This window comes from Boleophthalmus pectinirostris, unplaced genomic scaffold (assembly GCF_026225935.1).
Source record: "Boleophthalmus pectinirostris isolate CB_2022bp ecotype Guang Dong unplaced genomic scaffold, ASM2622593v1 HiC_scaffold_13, whole genome shotgun sequence".
Classification (NCBI taxonomy): Eukaryota; Metazoa; Chordata; class Actinopteri; order Gobiiformes; family Gobiidae; genus Boleophthalmus; species Boleophthalmus pectinirostris.
Genome location: NW_026571036.1, coordinates 9,426,368 through 9,444,077, shown reverse-complemented (window position 1 = coordinate 9,444,077; position 17,710 = coordinate 9,426,368). Strand labels below are relative to the sequence as shown.

The 17,710-nt window shown below is 42.8% G+C and overlaps 1 protein-coding gene across 3 annotated transcripts in view; it reads right to left on the bottom strand.

Annotated features, from left to right (window-relative positions):
* The window catches only part of gphnb (gephyrin b), a 178,487-nt gene that overhangs the window by 147,207 nt on the left and 13,570 nt on the right, over positions 1 to 17,710 (bottom strand). The gene's annotated exons all lie outside the window — the stretch shown is intronic.

Sequence of the window (17,710 nt, the reverse complement as noted above, 5' to 3'; positions counted from 1 at the left end):
GTGAATCATGACTTTGGATATTTCTTCCAAAACACTAACACCATAGTCACTTCTCAAACGTTAAAGCCACAATATGGAACAATTTAGTCCCAAAAAATAGACAAAAATAAGTATAAGTGTTTCTAAGTGTGATTGTTTTTATTGCACTAAAAAGAAAAGCAAAAGAAAACCATGTGTCCTTCCTGTGAGCTGCTTGACTGTCACGGTTCGATCTCGAGTTTGTCAGGTAAAGAAAATTCGGTGGGAAATGTAAATATGTCATATAATTATTTAAACATAAATACTTCATATAAATATCATTTTTTAAGATGCTGATGTGTTATTATTTGCCAAAAAGTAATAAAAAAAAAAAAAGCCATGAACACTTTTGAGGATTGCCTCATAGGGCCAGTTCAAGTGGTGGGGGGCAGAGGGGCTGGGGGGCCGGTCAAAGAGGCGTGGCGGCCCAAAGTTGGACCACGGGCCTTAGTTTGATGACCCCTGGCACAAAACATGAAGAAAATTACAATTAAACCTGTAACTTTTCTGGTGAATGCTTCGTCAAATGTTTTCCTCTATCGCGCTGTTGTAACTTGTCTGGAATGTTTCACAGTATGGCATTAAATCTTTCTATCTCCATGGAGACCAAACCAGACGAAGTTACAGGTCAGATCTGTGGAGAGGCGACCCCATTCACAGTCACAAAGCCTCTTTTCTAGGTATTTTTGAGCTATAAAACCAGCTGTAATTGAATAAATGTAAAGTAGAGCTGTTTAATGTCCTACTGTGAAACATTCTAAGCAGAGCAATGACATCTCCATGGAAACACGAAACCAAAAAGTCACACAGTGCACCTTTAAATGAGGGTATTTTACTTCTATGGGGTATTAACTGCTAAAACGTGACATATATTAGATCACCATGTTACTTTTAGGTTCTACTTTCATGTTTCTGAGTCTCCCCTCTCTTTGCTCGGTGCGCTAAGTCACTCCCCCTTCAGAGCGGCGTCACACACAACCAGCGTCCATCCCGCTAATGAGAATAAAGATTTTGCACAATACATCTCTTTAACATCTGTGGAACTGTGGTTAATGCGCACACACATTTAGCCATGTTTCTAGTAAAATGCATTCTCACCAAATCGCATCTCGTATCGATTTCTCCGCTGTTTTTTTGTCCAATACATCTCTCCAACTGATAGAACAGGCTCACGGAGAGGATGGTCAGTGCGCGGGTCAAGGTGAGGGTGCGGGTTTCAAATCAATGGGGCCTTGTTATCCCCCCGCCCTCCCCACAGGTCATGGGAAATGTACAGGGTCGAGACACAGGACGGGGCCGTTTAAGAGGGGGCGGCTGTCAGAATCACCATACCTCAAACAGGACAGAGCATTAAAGGGACAGTCCGGAAATTTGGACATAGGACTTCATTTCCTAGTGAGCCAGAGTGTTGGAGATGTGTGGAAACACTTTTTTAAATATTCCATCCAGTCCTTGTATTTGCAGAGGTCGCTGGTGCTAGGCTAGTGCATGTCAATGACCATAGTTATCTTGTCATTAAAAACAGTCTTACCCACTCCACAAAACACCCGAAGCAAATCTATTATTACACCAGACTGTCGATGTGAATGTCTGTGTCAATAGAATAAGTTTAGAAGTAAAACCAACCTTGCATTTGAAGGAGTTATGTCTGAGCAGCAGCAGCGAGTTGTACTTCCTGATAGAAAGCTTGACAGCGGCGGACTGATATATGAGAAAATAGTCCCTCAAAATGCGACGATTTATGTGACGCAAGGTTAGATTTATTTCAAACATTATTCTATCAACACAGGCATTCACATCGACAGTCTGGTGTAATAACAGATTTTCTTCAGATGTTTTGTGGAGTGGGTAAGATGTTTTTAGCGGCAGGAGAACTATGGCCATTGACATGCACTAGTCTAGCACCAGGGACCTCTGCAAATACAAGGACTGGATGGAATATTTAAAAAAAGTGTTTCCACACGTCTCCAACACTCTGGCTCAGTAGGAAATGAGGTCCTATGTCCAAAACTCCAGACCATCTCTTTAATATGGAGACAAATAGGTGACAAACTCTCAAACAGAAAAGTGACACAGTACAGCTTTAAACACAAGAAACTAAGATATTTACTAGAAGGCATCATATCTAACAGTGCAATGGATTCTTGCGATATTTGTGAGTTCACAAACTCACGAGAATCCATCTTGGAGAGCTCCCCCCATCACATCGCAGCATTGAGGTTTGTGCAAAAGTCGAAGGTGAAAAACCTAAACAAACCAAAACAAACATGACAAACTTCAGCCTATTTTAAAGTCAAACAATGTTTCCCACAGCGCTTTATAGTTAGGGCAGCTGCCTTGACAACAACTGCCCCCCGTCTTGGCTTACATCTCTTCGAACCACGTGAATCCTTCCAAAACTATGGTTGTCACGCCATGGTAACTTTCACTAACTTGCTATCCACCTTGACTAACCAATTTTCTGCAGGAAGCACTGCAATCCAGACTATTTCGTTTGTGAAGAACGTGCAGAAGGTAAGAGCTTTGTGCATTTGTCGACAGGTAAGACGTCTGTGCTTTTCTCTCATCTGGATTTAACAAAAGTTAGATTTTTCAGCCGCTGTTGTGACGCTTCAACCAATCAGATTCAAATAGTCATCATAACATTCTGCATTTTTTCACTTTCAGAGACACACATATCACAATCAGACGTGAGCAGGTTTAATCAAATCTCCTCCCATTCCAGTTTCACCCATTGAAAGGGGCTATACCGAATGTTTTTAATGGGTTTTTCATGGGTGTGAATGATGATACAGAATTGTTATGATGCTCCGGAGATTATAAAGACATTCTCTTTGCATGTTTGATTTTATGAACTATAACATCAACCTGCCCAGGGACTACAGATGGAAATTAGCCTGGTACAATTCATCTCTCCTGTTAAGAATAATGTAAACTAAACTAAACTAATGCAACAAAGTAAAATTTCCCTCAATCCCTCAACCAATCCCTCAATCACGACTTTCATACTAGAAAAGGTGGGTGAAACGTCTTGCCTAAGGACAAAAACAACAGAACTTGGTCTGAGCAGGACTTGAATTTCCGATCTTCAGGTTGGTGGACGAGTGCTCCAACCAGTGAGCCACAGTTATAAAACATTTTTATCAAACCTGAACTAGGAAATAATGCTGGATAACATTAGCACTGGCCTCTGAAATTAGTAAAAAGCACTGGCAGAGAATCATTTGGATGCTTGGAATGTGATAGGAAAGTGAAGACTACCCCTGCAAACAGTTTAAACTAGCTCTATTTTTCCACGTTTTTAAGACAGTAAACAAATGCCACAGCGCCGGTAAAGCTCCAGTTGGATTTTATTCAATCCTACCATAAACTTTATTTCTTTATTTTTTTCCACAGTTCCCAGGATGAAAGCTGCGTGGACCAGGCCCACCACCCTCTCCTCTGCTCCACAAATCCCGTTTCACGCTCCCCCTCCTCTGTCAGAACAAACAAAGGCCCATCAGCGCGTGAGGATTCAGGCCATTCTCCAACAAACCACGAGAAACCAGAGGAGCAGAGCAGAGACTCTACTGTACTGTACTGCCCAACACCAAGGGAACCAAGGCAGCAGCTCGTGTTAGGGCTGTTTTTGGACATCACTATTGTGAAAACACAGACTCTATAAAGAAGTGGACTTAGGGAGTGTTCACTTGCAACCAAATGAAGCTCAGCGAGGGTAGCAGTTATAGCGGCGAACATGCAACAAGGGACAATATTTGAAAATCCAATCATGAAACCAAAGAGCCAATAATTCTTGATTAAAAAGCGGCGTTAATTTTTCCCATAGACTTTATGAAAGAATTTAAAAACCAGCAATGTGTGTTGGTAACTAATAACACCACAACGTCCACAGCACCAAACCAAACAGTCCACAAAGCACATTTACCTAAAAATAGGCAAAATGGTTTAACGCTGCATTTGTTTATCTATTCGTCTACCACTCAGATCTCGGATTTAACATCACATCCACGCTTCAATTGTTTTATTTTGTTTTGTGTGTCCGACTTGGGCGTAAACGTGGACGCTAACCGGAAAGCTGTTGTTGCTCCAGGCACCCCAAAATAAGTATCGTATTTTCTGGGCTACTGAGAGTTCGCTTAAGCCTCCAACCCCATCAAAAAACGACTGTGCGCCCCACAATCCAGAGCGCCCTATACAGGAATCCACTCGGGTGTCCCAGCACGACTTCAGTAAACTACAAACCCACAGCGCACGCAAACACACACGGAGCAGACAGCGACCGCGCAGCGAAAAACACCCACAGCCACACTCATCACTCCACGCGGACGAGGAACCGAAAAAGTGAGTGTAATGTGCCACTTCTAGACACAGCTGAACAACTGAGTCACTGCGAACACGCCGACAATCCAGAGGTCCCAGACAGCACCCTCCCTACACGCCACAACTGAACAAAGCCCAGAGTCACCGTGAACGCCACAAACAAAGTCCCACTGACCCATCCAACTGTTGTGTTTCGTTTGAAGTCCAGTGCGGTTTATTTGTAAAAAAAAGTTTGAAAATAGACCATTTAATGACAGTGCGCCTTATAATCCAGAGCGCCTAATAGTGCAGAAAATATGGTATATGCTTCAACTACACAACCTCAAAGAAGAATTCAGTATAAATAGTAGAGTTCAGTATATTAGTGAAGTGAATGTGTTAGTGTCATAACATGGGTCTGATACTCGATGAGTGATAAAACGGAGATAGATTTATAAAAACACTAATATATATCTTCCAAAATAACTGTAAAATACAAATAAATGCAGAAAATGACAAAGATGGTCTCAATTTGGTCTCGATGGGCCGTGGTCTCAGTCTTGTCTCGGCCTTTAAAAGTCTCGGTCTTGTCTCGGTCTCGAGGTCTGATACTCAACGAGTGATAAAATGGAGATAGATTTATAAAAACACTAATATATACATTTCAAAATAATTGTAAAATACAAATAAATGCAGAAAATGACAAAGATGGTCTCGATTTGGTCTTGATGGGCCATGGTTTCGATCTCGTCTCGGTCTCGGCCTTTAAAAGTCTTAGTCTTATCTCGATCACAACCCTCAGAGGTCTTGGTCTTGTCTTGGTCTCGGGACCCTGTGGTCTTGGACAAGTCTTGGTCTTGACTACAACACTACTTTTACCTAAGTAACACAATCAAGTACTTCTTCCAGTGCCACTGCTGGTAACACAAACCACTTTTGCTTTGCTTGAAATGTTCCACAGTAGCATTAAACTCATCTATCTTGCATTTATTCAATTACAGGTGTTTTTATTGCTTAAATATTAGATTTTACGTGTAAAACTTGGCTTGGTGGTGTCACTTTATTATCAAAGAGGAGGTAACAGACCCTCCACCGGAAAAGTTACACGGTGCACCTTTAAAAACTCAGTACCTGGCAACCCTTCGTACGAGGCTAACCAGAGCTAAGCCGTGTTGCCGGTGTGAATGCTGCTGACGTGCACGGTTCTGGATGGGGGCGGTGGGGTTTGTGTGGTGATGTGAGGAGGCCAGTGATTTCCCCTCGGTGCACTTTGAGACCCCACATACAGACACGGGGAGGAGGGGGTGCGCTCTGCAAGAATGAGAACTGTTTTATTACATCCGACGCGAGATAGCAAGGGCGGACATTACATTACAGCATAGATTTTTACAAGGCTAATAACAGGGCTTGTCTTGGTGCTCAAAAGTCTGATCACTAGGAATCATAAAATCATGCTAACTAGAAATGGAAGGAGATACAATTTTCGCAAGACGAGGCTGGACACGAGAAAAGATTTTTACCTAATTTATCATAAAGAATTACCCAAACGTGTGTGAATGAAACAAAACACAACTCAAAGTAAGGTTCTGATGAGGTAACAATGTTCTAACATGGCTTAAAGCTCACAAGAATCAACTTTGCGTAATATTGGACTTTTAACCTTAGATGTTCCACTGACTCTTTTAGTACTGGCTTCCTTTTTCTGCAGTTCTACACACAAAACAGGAGGAAACAGGAATTTCCAAATCCAAAAAGCTTACAGTAACAGTAGCATCGCAACTTAGAGTCTTCTGCAGTTCTGACAGGGTTCTGGTAAGTAAGTGCCTTAAGTTACGTTTACACAGAATCACTGTATCACCGTATTGAAAACGATTTGCCTCCAGGCACGTCGGTTCTGTGTCCACAATCGTAGCCACACAGTAACACGAAACAGCTTGAAACGCGAGTCACATGACTAGGCTGGCGTCATGTCATCACGATGTCACATGGGCGGTAAAAACAAGAAAGTGGAGCATCGTGTCTGAAGTTGCAGCGGCCGATTTCGAGCCGAGGAAGATGGCAAGAGTGAAAGTAGTAAGTAGTTCTAGCTGCACTGTTTCCCGTTTGTCTTTGTTTAAACTGTTTTCTGCAATGGCGTCACATGAACAATGTCACAAACCCAGAGAATCAGGAAGGTGTAAGTCACAGTGACGTGGTTCAATAAGGACGCAAATAGAGCTCCTACATCAGTGTACCAACGTTTTCAGGCGTCCACACAGTGCCAGATCAGATCCGTACTCAGATGAATTTGTGGGAGCTTGCGGCACCAGATCGTTCCGTCTCTGGAGCCATTTTCCATCGGGTTAGTGTGGATGAACACTGCATCCGCAACCACAACGACTCGAATACGTACTAGTGTGGATGGGGCCTTATATGTGTCTTTCAACCTGATACAGAGGAATAGACTCGATATTCAATAATGATTCTAACACCGTGATAATAAAAACACTCTTTATTTAGTCAACAGAATATGATTTTCAGTATTTAAATTGTAGTACTTTCTTTTATATTCCATGTGGTCTAATGGTGCGTTCGTTTATTCATCCTGCTTAGCGATACACACTGACCCACCCCTTTTCCTCGGACGGCAAAACTCGGAATTCGGAAGAGCTCAGAGGAGACCGAGCAAGGTTTCTGAGATAGAATCCAACAATGCTGCGCCCAGAGTCACGTGTAAATATGAATCGTTTTCATTGTGTTCGGACACTTTGGTGGTTTAAATGATAATTTCAGTCACTCGTATCATTGCAGTACTTGTTGGTGTCGCCATGTTTTTAGCCCATTTCCTGCTAACGTGCCAATCAACAACGACTATCAACACCAGCTTTTTCACTTCACTAATATACCGAATTATACTATTTATACTGAATTCTTCCTCGAGGTTATGTAGCTGAAGCACACGACCACTCAAAAGTTTTAGAACACCCTAATTTTTCCAGTTATTTATATATATTCAAGTCGTGCAAGTCCAATGAAGAGCTTGAAATGGTACAAAGGTGAAAACTGAACAGACACAGGTTAAAAAAAAGATAAAAGATACAAAACACAAGTCCAAACTCTGCCAAAACTACCTCAGGAAAAAGAACAAGATGGTTAAACTTGAAAACTTGGAGTGTCCAGCACAGTCTCCAGACTTAAACCCCATCGAACTGGTTTGGGATGAACTGGATAGAAAAGTGAAAGCCAAGAAACCTGCAAGTGCCACACATTTATAGGAACTTCTGCAACAGACTTGGGAAGAACTTTCTGTAGAATATTTGATTTCTATTGTGAAAAGAACGAGCCACGAGTGTGTTCAGCTGGTATATCTGCCAAAGGTGGACACTTTCACGAATCAAAAGTTTATAGAATACGTTTTGGTCAAGAGTAAACAATAAAAAAAAATAAAAAAACTGGAAAAAGTGTGGTGTTCTAAAACTTTTGATCGGTGTATTTATTTTGGAGCGCGTGGTACTCATCCAGTGCTAAAGCAACAACGGCTTTCCAGTTAGCGTCCACGTTTTTGTCCAAGTCGGACACACGAAACATAATAAAACGGTTGGTGGGAGACGGATGGATAAATGAACGCAGCATTAGATCTGTGTAATCCCTCAGTGGTCCAGGTAGGTTCCATAGTGGTCCAAGGGCGTATAATAGTCTACAGTATATGTGCACTTATATTTATTCTGATACAGCTCAAGATGATTCTAAAGATATTCAGGAAAGGATCTGTGAATGTGACTTTTTTAGTATCGATGCCTGCTCAAATGACAGTCTAGTTTTGATACCAGTTTCAATCTCGATTAGTATCAGATTTTTGATACTTCTGACACCCCTAAACTGCACTGAAGTTAACACATTGTAGTTGTTTACAGTAAGGAGTATCTGTTAGTATAAGTCCGTTGACCTACTCTAAGGTGTGAATCATATACTGTGTATATAAATGGACATACCGTGCAAGCCGCTGTGTTCTAAAGAAGGAATTCACATGCGAGCTCTTCCAACTCCTACTGACCCTGACTCCCACTGACTTACACTGGAATATTGTGGCCCCTCTCTCTGTAACTTCTGCTCTGAGCCGTGTCATTTTGGTCTTAAAATGTTCATATTATCCTCATTTTGTCTTTGTATATACTTTAACTTCTTCATTCTTCTTAAAGACAATATAGTAAAGTGTATTTACCCTGTTGACAGCAGTCGAAACATGTCAGCAATGTAAATACACTTTATTGTATGGTTCTTAAAAAAAACAAGAAGTTAAAGTTCATATTATCCCGCTCTACATGATCCTGTTTTTGTTTGTTTGTTTTGTTTTGGGTTTTTTCCGCTATTTTGTCCATCAAAAAAAATCCTATTCATAATATAATACCTGGCTTCAAATTTGCTCACAAGATTCATTCGAGTGGCTGAACGGTTGCTGACATCACACTTGCTTAGTCCACTTTTTCTGAAGTGTGAACGGTCACATGGGTCATATTTTGCGTGACCATTCAATTATTAAAGGTGCACTGTGTAACTTTTCCGATGGAAGGCCTTGTCACATACTTTTCTCCATGGAGATCTTGTTTAGCCAGGCCTAGTGCTTCTGCTCAATTTCATTTCTCTCCAGCGACTAGGTCAGGAATCAGAATACACTAGATGCTTCGCAAAAACCCCGGAAGTGCGAGTTTGGGCAGCAGCCAATCACTGAAAAGCCATATATTCTGTGTTGGCAACAATTCCCGATATCGAGGATTTAAAGCCAGAACAAAGAGAATGTTTGGTGAATTTTATCAAGGGGAAAGACGTTATTGTCCTTCTTCCTACAGGATTTGGGAAAAGCTTAATATACCAGTTAGCCCCGTTAGCGGCGCATTACATACGTCACGACCAAATAGCAATGATTGGTTAATTTTAAAAAAGGCCTACCGTCGAGCGAACAAATTCTAATGCTGCGAGATCACACGGTTTCTATGAATCAGGTTAACTTGTATTGCTTTGTCTGGAATGTTTCACAGCATGGTATTAAACCTTTCTATCTTCATGGAGACCAAACCAGACCAAATTACAGGTCAGATCTGTGGAGAGGCGACTCTGTTCACAGTCAGAATGTCTGTTTTTCTAGGTATTTTTGAGCTTTAAAACCACCTGTAATGTAATAAATGAAAGGTAGAAAGCAAAAAACACAAACAAAAAAACCCAACTATTTTCTTCATTATTTGTCTCCAAAACTAAAAAGAAAAAAAAACAAACAAACAAAACAAACAGATAATGTTTTTTTTTTTTTTTTTCAGTTTTAAATTTTGTGTTTAAATGAACAATGGATAAGGCCATTTTCTGTTTCTGTCACTTAAACTGCGATGCTGGACTCAACCAGGACTGAACCAGGACTAAACCAGGTCTAAACCACAACTGAATCAGGACGGAACCAGGACTGAGTGTCGGGACCAGACTGGGACCAGACCCGGACTGAGACCAGGACCTGGTTTAGACCTGGTTTAGTCCTGGTCTCAGTCCTGATCACCCGACAGTTTACGCGAGAGCACCTCCAGGCCCGTCCCGACACTCAGTCCTGTTTTAGTCCCGGTTCAGTCCTCGTCCAGTCCGGCATCACAGTTTAAGTCACGGAAACAGGAAACAGTTGTTATCTGTTTTTCTATTATTCATTTGAACACAAAATCTGAAAAAAAAAAAAAAAAAAATCATTATCCATTTTTCATTTTGGTTTTGGAGACAAATAATGAAAAAAATAGTTGTTTTTTCATTTTCTTATTTGTGGTTTTATTTTGAAAAATGAATGAACGAACAATACACGGATTATGGAACATTCCAGGCAGAGCAATCCATATATAGCCATAGAAACAAGCAAGTGACGGACCCCAAAACAGAAAGTGACACAGTTCACCTTCAACTACCGAAAGCTAAAGATTGTAACCACCAATGCTCTTCCAATGTTCTCACTCACTTCTAACCCTGCTCTGGTCTTCTTCTTCTTCTTCACTTGCTATTTAAGTCTTCACCTGCACCTCCACCTCTCCACATCTCCACCATCTCACCTCTAAGCCCTGCTCTTGTACACGTGAATTATGCACCTTAGGCTTTCCCTTTCCCAGAGTCTATTTCCAGAAAGCTTTGGCGTTGCTCGGTCAAGGTGGCGTCCAGTTCCCTGCATCATTTAACACTCTGACCACGAAATCCTCTCAGGGAATCAAATGTTTATACAGTGGTTCCTATTCCTGAGGCGGGTTTGCGAGTCAATAACAGATCACAAAGCAGAGTTAGATATTTACAGGGGTGTAGTGGGCGTGGTACGTGGGGGTAGGCCGTCCACCCACTTCTGCTGACGTGAGATATAAAAAAATAACAAATATAAAATAGCTACAACTTAAATGTCAAACCGGAGGCAATGGTGAAAACAAACTGCAGAGGATCATGATATCTGCAGTACTGTCCTATAATGACCTGAGACATGAGGGACCAGCACTGAACCAGGGATAAAACCAGGACTGAACCAGGACTAAACTAGGTCTGAACCAGAACTGAACCAGAACCAGGAGTGTTGGGACGGGCCTGGAGGTGCGCCCGTGGAGACTGTCGGGTGACTGTCGCCCGATTGTGAATTTGCGGACACCCTGCTCCACAGGCTCGGGGTTCTCGCTCTCTCGCTCTTAAGTCCAAGATTAGTCCGAGTTTAGAAATGGTTTAGTCCTGGTTTGGACAAGGTTTAGTCCTGGTTTAGACCTGGTTTAGTCCTTGTTCAGTTCTGGTTTAGACCTGGTTTAGACCTGGTTCAGTCCTGGTTCAGTCCTGGTGTAGTCCTAGTTTAGTCCTGGTTTAGTCCTGGTTCAGTTCTGGTTCAGTCCTGATTCAGTCCTAGTTCAGTCCTGGTGTAGTCCTAGTTTAGTCCTGGTTCAGTCCTGGTGTAGTCCTAGTTTAGTCCTTGTTCAGTTCTGGTTTAGACCTGGTTTAGACCTGGTTCAGTCCTGGTTCAGTCCTGGTGTAGTCCTGGTTTAGTCCTGGTTCAGTTCTGGTTCAGTCCTGATTCAGTCCTAGTTCAGTCCTGGTGTAGTCCTAGTTTAGTCCTGGTTCAGTTTTGGTTCAGTCCTGGTTTAGTCCTGACTTAGTCCTTGTTTAGTCCTTGTTCAGTCCTGGTTCAATTCTGGTTTAGACCTGGTTTAGTCCTGGTTTATTCCTGGTTCAGTCCTGGTGTAGTCCTAGTTTAGTCCTGGTTTAGTCCTGGCTCAGTTTTGGTTCAATCCTGGTTTAGTCCTGGTTCAGTCCTGTTTCAGACCTAGTTCAGTCCTGGTTTAGACCTGGTTCAGTCCTGGTTCAGTCCTGGTTGAGTCCTGGTTCAGTAACAAAAATAGTGTAATATGAGCCCTTTCAGTGTATGACATTATATGACATTAAACATATCTGACCTGTATATGACCTGTAACACCAGGCAAAGTTACAGGTCAGATCTGTGGAGAGGCGGCTCTGTATTCTTTATTTAACCAGGGAAGTCCCTCTGAGATTTGGAATCTCATTTCCCTGTTCTGCAGTGGGAATTCCACTGTACGTGTTTCAGGGGGAAGGAAAACCAAAGCACCCAAAGGAAACCCACTCAGACACGGGCAGAACATGCAAACTCCACACAGAAAGACCTCACATCGCCCAAGAACTGAACCCAGAACTAGGACTGCAACTGAACCAGGACTGATCCAGGACTGATCCAGGTCCGAGACCAGACTGAGACTGAGACCGGGACCAGACCGAGACTGAGACCAGGAATGAGACCGGGACCAGACCGGGACCAGATCAGAGGCTCAGAGCCCACAGCAGGGCCAGAGCTCGAAGCTGAGACTCGGACCCCACAGAGGCTTGGAGTCAAAGCTTGGAGTCCGCCCTAGTCCGGGACCTGGATCAGTCCTGGTTCAGTCCGTATGCAGAGCAAAAATCTGACATCGCAGTCATGGAAGTCATGTAAACGGGCCGTTATTCTTTTTTTCCATTCTTTATTTAAACACAAAATCGAAAACTGAAAAAACTAATCGTTATCTGTTTTTTTTTTTCATTTTGGTTTTGGAGACAAATAATGACGAAAACAGTTGTTTTTTCATTTTCACATTTTTTTGTTTTATTCTGAAAAACGAATGAACGAATGATACACCAATTATTCTCTCTGGATTCTAAACAAGTGGATTCAGTATCAGCCTTGAAAAAACACTGAAACCTCTTCCTCCTCCTCATATTCATTTGTCCAGTCTTTCACCTGTCACCAGCTGGACTCTTATCCTCTTCTACTTCCACTCACCTTAGCCTGTCCCGGCCTGGCTCGGTCCCTATCTGTCTCTGTGTAATTAGCACCTCATCGCAGGGACCACAGCTATCTCCTATCTGCATCTGCATCACCATCACTCCTCCTCTTCCTCTCCTCTCTTCACTCTCTTTCTCCTCTCTGGGGTTATCAACACAGACTGACCCCGGCGAGTGTGACAGGGGTGTTTTTACAGGGACATGCGGAAAAACAAGAAGAAAAAAGCCTGGCGATAAATGGACGGAGGCAACGGAATTGTAGCTTAAAAATTGTCTGAACTCTGTTAGAAGTCATTGTGTTTTGGTACAAGGAATGACAAAAATAAGAGCTTGAAATCCATTTTTACATAGTATATATTTTTATTTATCATTCACTGCAGCAAAAATATAACCAATACTGCTGCTGCCCATGAGCAAGACACTTCATCCTCATTGTGGTGAATGTGGTGAGTGTAGGTGGTCCCAGGGCAAATGTGGCTACAGATGTAACCACTGTGTAAAAAAGTGGACTAAGGTGTTCGTTAATAGTTCGGAATTTGATTTACGGACAAAATAGTGAAATAAAATACCAGGATCATGTAGAGCAGGGGTTCCCAACCTCTGGGCCGTGGGTCGTTTGGTACCGGGCGATGAAAGTGCGAACCCCCCTCCCATATGCCACGCGGACCGTGCCTCCTCCCGTGTTTACCGCACGGCTAAACCAGAACTAAAATAACATCTAAATCAGTTCTAAACCAGGTCTAAAACTGGACTAAAACAAGATTTAACCAGGACTAAACTATGTCATGTGGACCACGTCTCCTCCCGTGTTTCCCATGCCTCTAAACCAGAACTGAAACCAGGACTAAACCAGGACTAAGATCAGTTCTAAACCAGGTCTAAACCAGGACCAAAACAAGGACTAAAACAGGATCTAACCGCAACTAAACCATGTCGTGCTGACAAGTCTCCTCAAATGTTTTCAACACCTCTAAACCAGAACTAAAATCAGGTCTAAATCAGGTCTAAACCAGATCTAAACCAGGTCTAAAGCAGGTCTAAAACCAGGTCAAAAACCAGGACTAAAACATGATTTATCCAGGACTAAACCATGTTGCGCAGACCATGTCTTCTCCCATGTTTCCCGTGCCTCTAATCCAGAACTGAAACCAGGACTAAACCAGAACTAAAACCAGGACTAAAACCAGGACTAAACCATGTTGCACGGACCACGTCTCCTCCTGTGTTTCCTGCACCTCTAAACCAGAACTAAAACCAGCAATAAACCAGAACTAAACCAGACCTAAAACCAGGACTAAACCAGAACTAAAATCAGTTCTAAACCAGGTCTAAAACCAGGACTAAACCAGGACTAAAACAGGATTTAACCAGGACTAAACCATGGTGTGCAGACCATGTCTCCTCCCATGTTTTGCGGGCCTCTAAACCAGAATTAAAACCAAGACTAAACCAGAACAAGACCAGAACTAAATCCAGGACTAAACCAGGACTAAGCCAGAATTTAACCAGGACTAAACCATGTCAGGTAAATCCTCCTCCCGCACTATAAACATTTTAAGACATGTCAACACAAAACTTACTGAACTAACAATTTTGTAACACTTTTCTATCGTAATTGGACTACAAAGTGCTAGCATCTACTGAAAATAAATAAACAGTGACCAAAATGCAACAAAAACGCGGCAAACTAAACGCACACCTCCTCCTCTTTTCTCCGTGACAGTTCCTATAGTCCACACAGACGTCTCTCTTTCTCCGTATGATTCAGGCTAAGTCATCCTGAGCGTTCATCAACAGTGTGTGAGTGACACGGATCCGGCATTAGCCAAACACGCATGACCGAAAACCACTGGCCAGCTAATCTGCCATGGCTAATGTGCATAAAGAGCTGGTTAGCAGGCGTTAGCTCAGCACGCGGCTCCAATCATGCTAATATTCACATGCTAGTGAACGCAGCGTGACGGGACACGATCAGGTCAGTAATACATGAGATGAGTGAGTATTTCAACACTAAATGTAAGAATGTGGGCATGAGTAGGGCCCTTCTATGAAAACACTGAACGACGGCCAATTTAGCTATCCAGAAATGCTGAAAATGTTATAATTTTAATTATTAAGCTTTTTTTTTAAGCCATTTTATAAAGTTGATTCCGTAATTGGTATCAGCAGTGGCAATGAAAAAAAAAGAACTTGATTTTTAAATTAAAATGTGCATAATTCACCATATCTTCACCAAACCGACCAAGTAAATACACTTTTAGAATAAGAATCTGGTTTTCTATAGCCTGATTCGTCAGCCAGTTTCACTACGTAGAAACCGTCTGACCTCGCAGTGTCACAATTCGGAGACCAGTCGGGTTCCGTAGAGGAGAGAGAGTTTTCTAAGTGCAAGTGTGGCTTGCGGGTCCCGTGAGACTCGTACGGGACCGTGGGATAAATTTTTGTCGTGAGGCAATAGTACGGCATACTTAAGTGCCACGCAAGGATCACGTATGAGTCAAAATCTCATACAGGCCTCTTGCAACGCACTCTAGTCCTTTGTACGAGGCAAGTACAAGCCTCCTACGCGGCCCGTGCAGCAGTCTTACGAGATGTGGCTCTTATCGCCGTGCTATATAATACTGCGTCCTCCTCTGCCTGGGGACCTGCTGTGGCTGCCCCTGCTCGTGCTGCAGTCTCTGGGCCGTCAGTGTCACGGCCCTTCCCCGTCCTCTTGCCCTTTGCCTTCCCTTTGGACGGCATCTCGTCGGCGAAAACTTGGTGTGTACAGTACGGCTGCTACGACTCGTGTGTATCAGCTTTTATATGGGTCTCACAAGGCATGCACGTGACCTGTAGGAATGACGCAATTGGCCGGTAAGGGACACGTGTGTGGGTTTCGGAGCGTGAGAAAATGGAAAAACCTGTATGACACACCTGCGTGACGTGTACTTGACCCGTACTTCCCCTGTAAGTGTGAGATACGTGCTTGCTACGAGCTGCCGCCTGCAGGCCGTTCACAGGAAAAAATGTGCATGAACATTTCCTCTCTACGGGCTCACCGGGCGTCTACGAGCTTGGAATCTTGTATGGGCCACTTGCGAGCCCCGAACGGATTTGGGCAAAAATCGCACATGAACTGCCCATGGGGACCCGAGGGAGATATTGTGATTAAGGCTTTAGCAGTATAAGAGCTCCAATTTTCCCCTCTTAGTAGACGTAGTAATAGTAGTAGTCACTGATGTGGGGATGATACTGGTTATAGTAGTAGCAGTAGTAGCATTTGTAGTAAAACTTCATTACACCATATAGTAGCAGTATTTATCACAAACACATCAATCCTCTCATATCTGTTGTACTTTTACCACTACTTGGGTAAATTCCTTTGCAATAACAGTACTCCAATACTACTTCAAAGTCCTGTTGCATATCTGTGTTTTTTTAGCACTAACCAAAATAGCCGGCTTGTATTCCAGGATACTGCCTACACTTTGGCAGTACCAGATAAGAGCAGAGTCTTTCTATTTTCGCTCGGACCATCTTTGGAGAGCTTGTTAAAGTCAAAATAGTCTCCTGATATTATCACTGTTAATTAGGATAGGTCCGGTTAGATCCAGAGAGGAAGGAGTGGGAGCAGTCTCCGTCCCCACACATGAGACACCGAGCCTGGGTAGAGGTGGTCACGAAGAGCCCTCACAAAAGACCAAAGTTATATTAAGATCCACATTTAAAGAGCCCATGTTATGATATTTTCTGATCTTCCCTGATGTTATAATGTTGTGTCCTCGTCACAAACAGACCTGGAGTTGTGTTTTGTTTCATTCACACATGTTTAACACGCAAACCCTGCATATTTAGGCCGAGTTCTTCTCTCAGACACCTTGTGATGTTATGTGGTGTTTTTAAACTCCAAGTTCAGCCCTGGAATTCTCAATCTCACTGAACTAAAGATAAAAGGTAGCTGTTAACTTCATGACATCATAAGGTGGAGCAGAGCATTTTACCATACCAACTTTACTTATAAAGCACTTTAACGTTACAGCTGGTAGCCAAAGTGCTGTACCCAAACACAGGAGAGACAAGGACAATCGCAGTACAACACAATACACAATACAACTGCTAAAAAGATAGAAAACAATGAGATATTCAACAACAAGAAATGTACATCTCACTTGTTAAAACCCATTGAAAAAAGGTGCATTTTTAGGAGTGATTTAAAAACAGGTATAGACTTCACTCATCTAATCTCTAATGGCACAGCCGTGGGACAGCAACGGAAAATGCATGGATTTTGAGCTTTGGAGATGTAGACATACTAGTAATAAAGGCTTACTCAAATATGTGAATAAAACAAAACAACTCCAGACATGTTTTTGATGAGGTAACAGCATTATAACATGGTGCAAAGCTCACATCGCTACAGCTAGGTTCTGTGCCCATGGACTTGGTTGCCGAGGTCCCTGACCCCGACTGCCGCCTAGTTCTCTTCGCACCGGACCCCTATGAAACCCTCTGCGGGTGGTGAGCCCACAGGAGGGTGGGCCCACGTCGTCCTTTTGGGCTGAGCCCAGTCGGGCCCCGTGGGCAAAGGCCCTGCCACCAGGTGCTCGCTTTTGAGCCCCAATGCCAGGCCTTTGTTCTTTCTCTATTCATAGGGCTTTATGAACTGCTCTTAGTCTGACAACTCACCTAGGACCTGTTTGCCATGGGAGACCCTACCAGGGGCAACATAGAGCATTGAGAGCTGAGCCGAATGATCATGAGCTTTGAGTAATTACCGAAAGGACAAGATCGCTCAGTCACACTGGAGGAGCTCGGAGTAGAGCTGCTGCTCCTCCATGTGGCGAGGAGCAGCTGAGGTGGCTTGGGCATCTGTTCCAGACCCTTTATTATTAGTCTGTTTAGATTTCATCAAGATGTTCTGTTCAACTTTGTGATGTCATGAAGTAGTTCAGTAGAGATTTCGGCATTTCCAGGACTGAAATGAAAAACACAGTGGAGCACTTCCTGTATTACCACAAGACATCACACGCTGTTTTTTAATTAAGAAAAGAACTCCAGGTAAATTTGTGATGAAGAAACAACATTATAACATAGATCAGAAAACATCATAAATAAT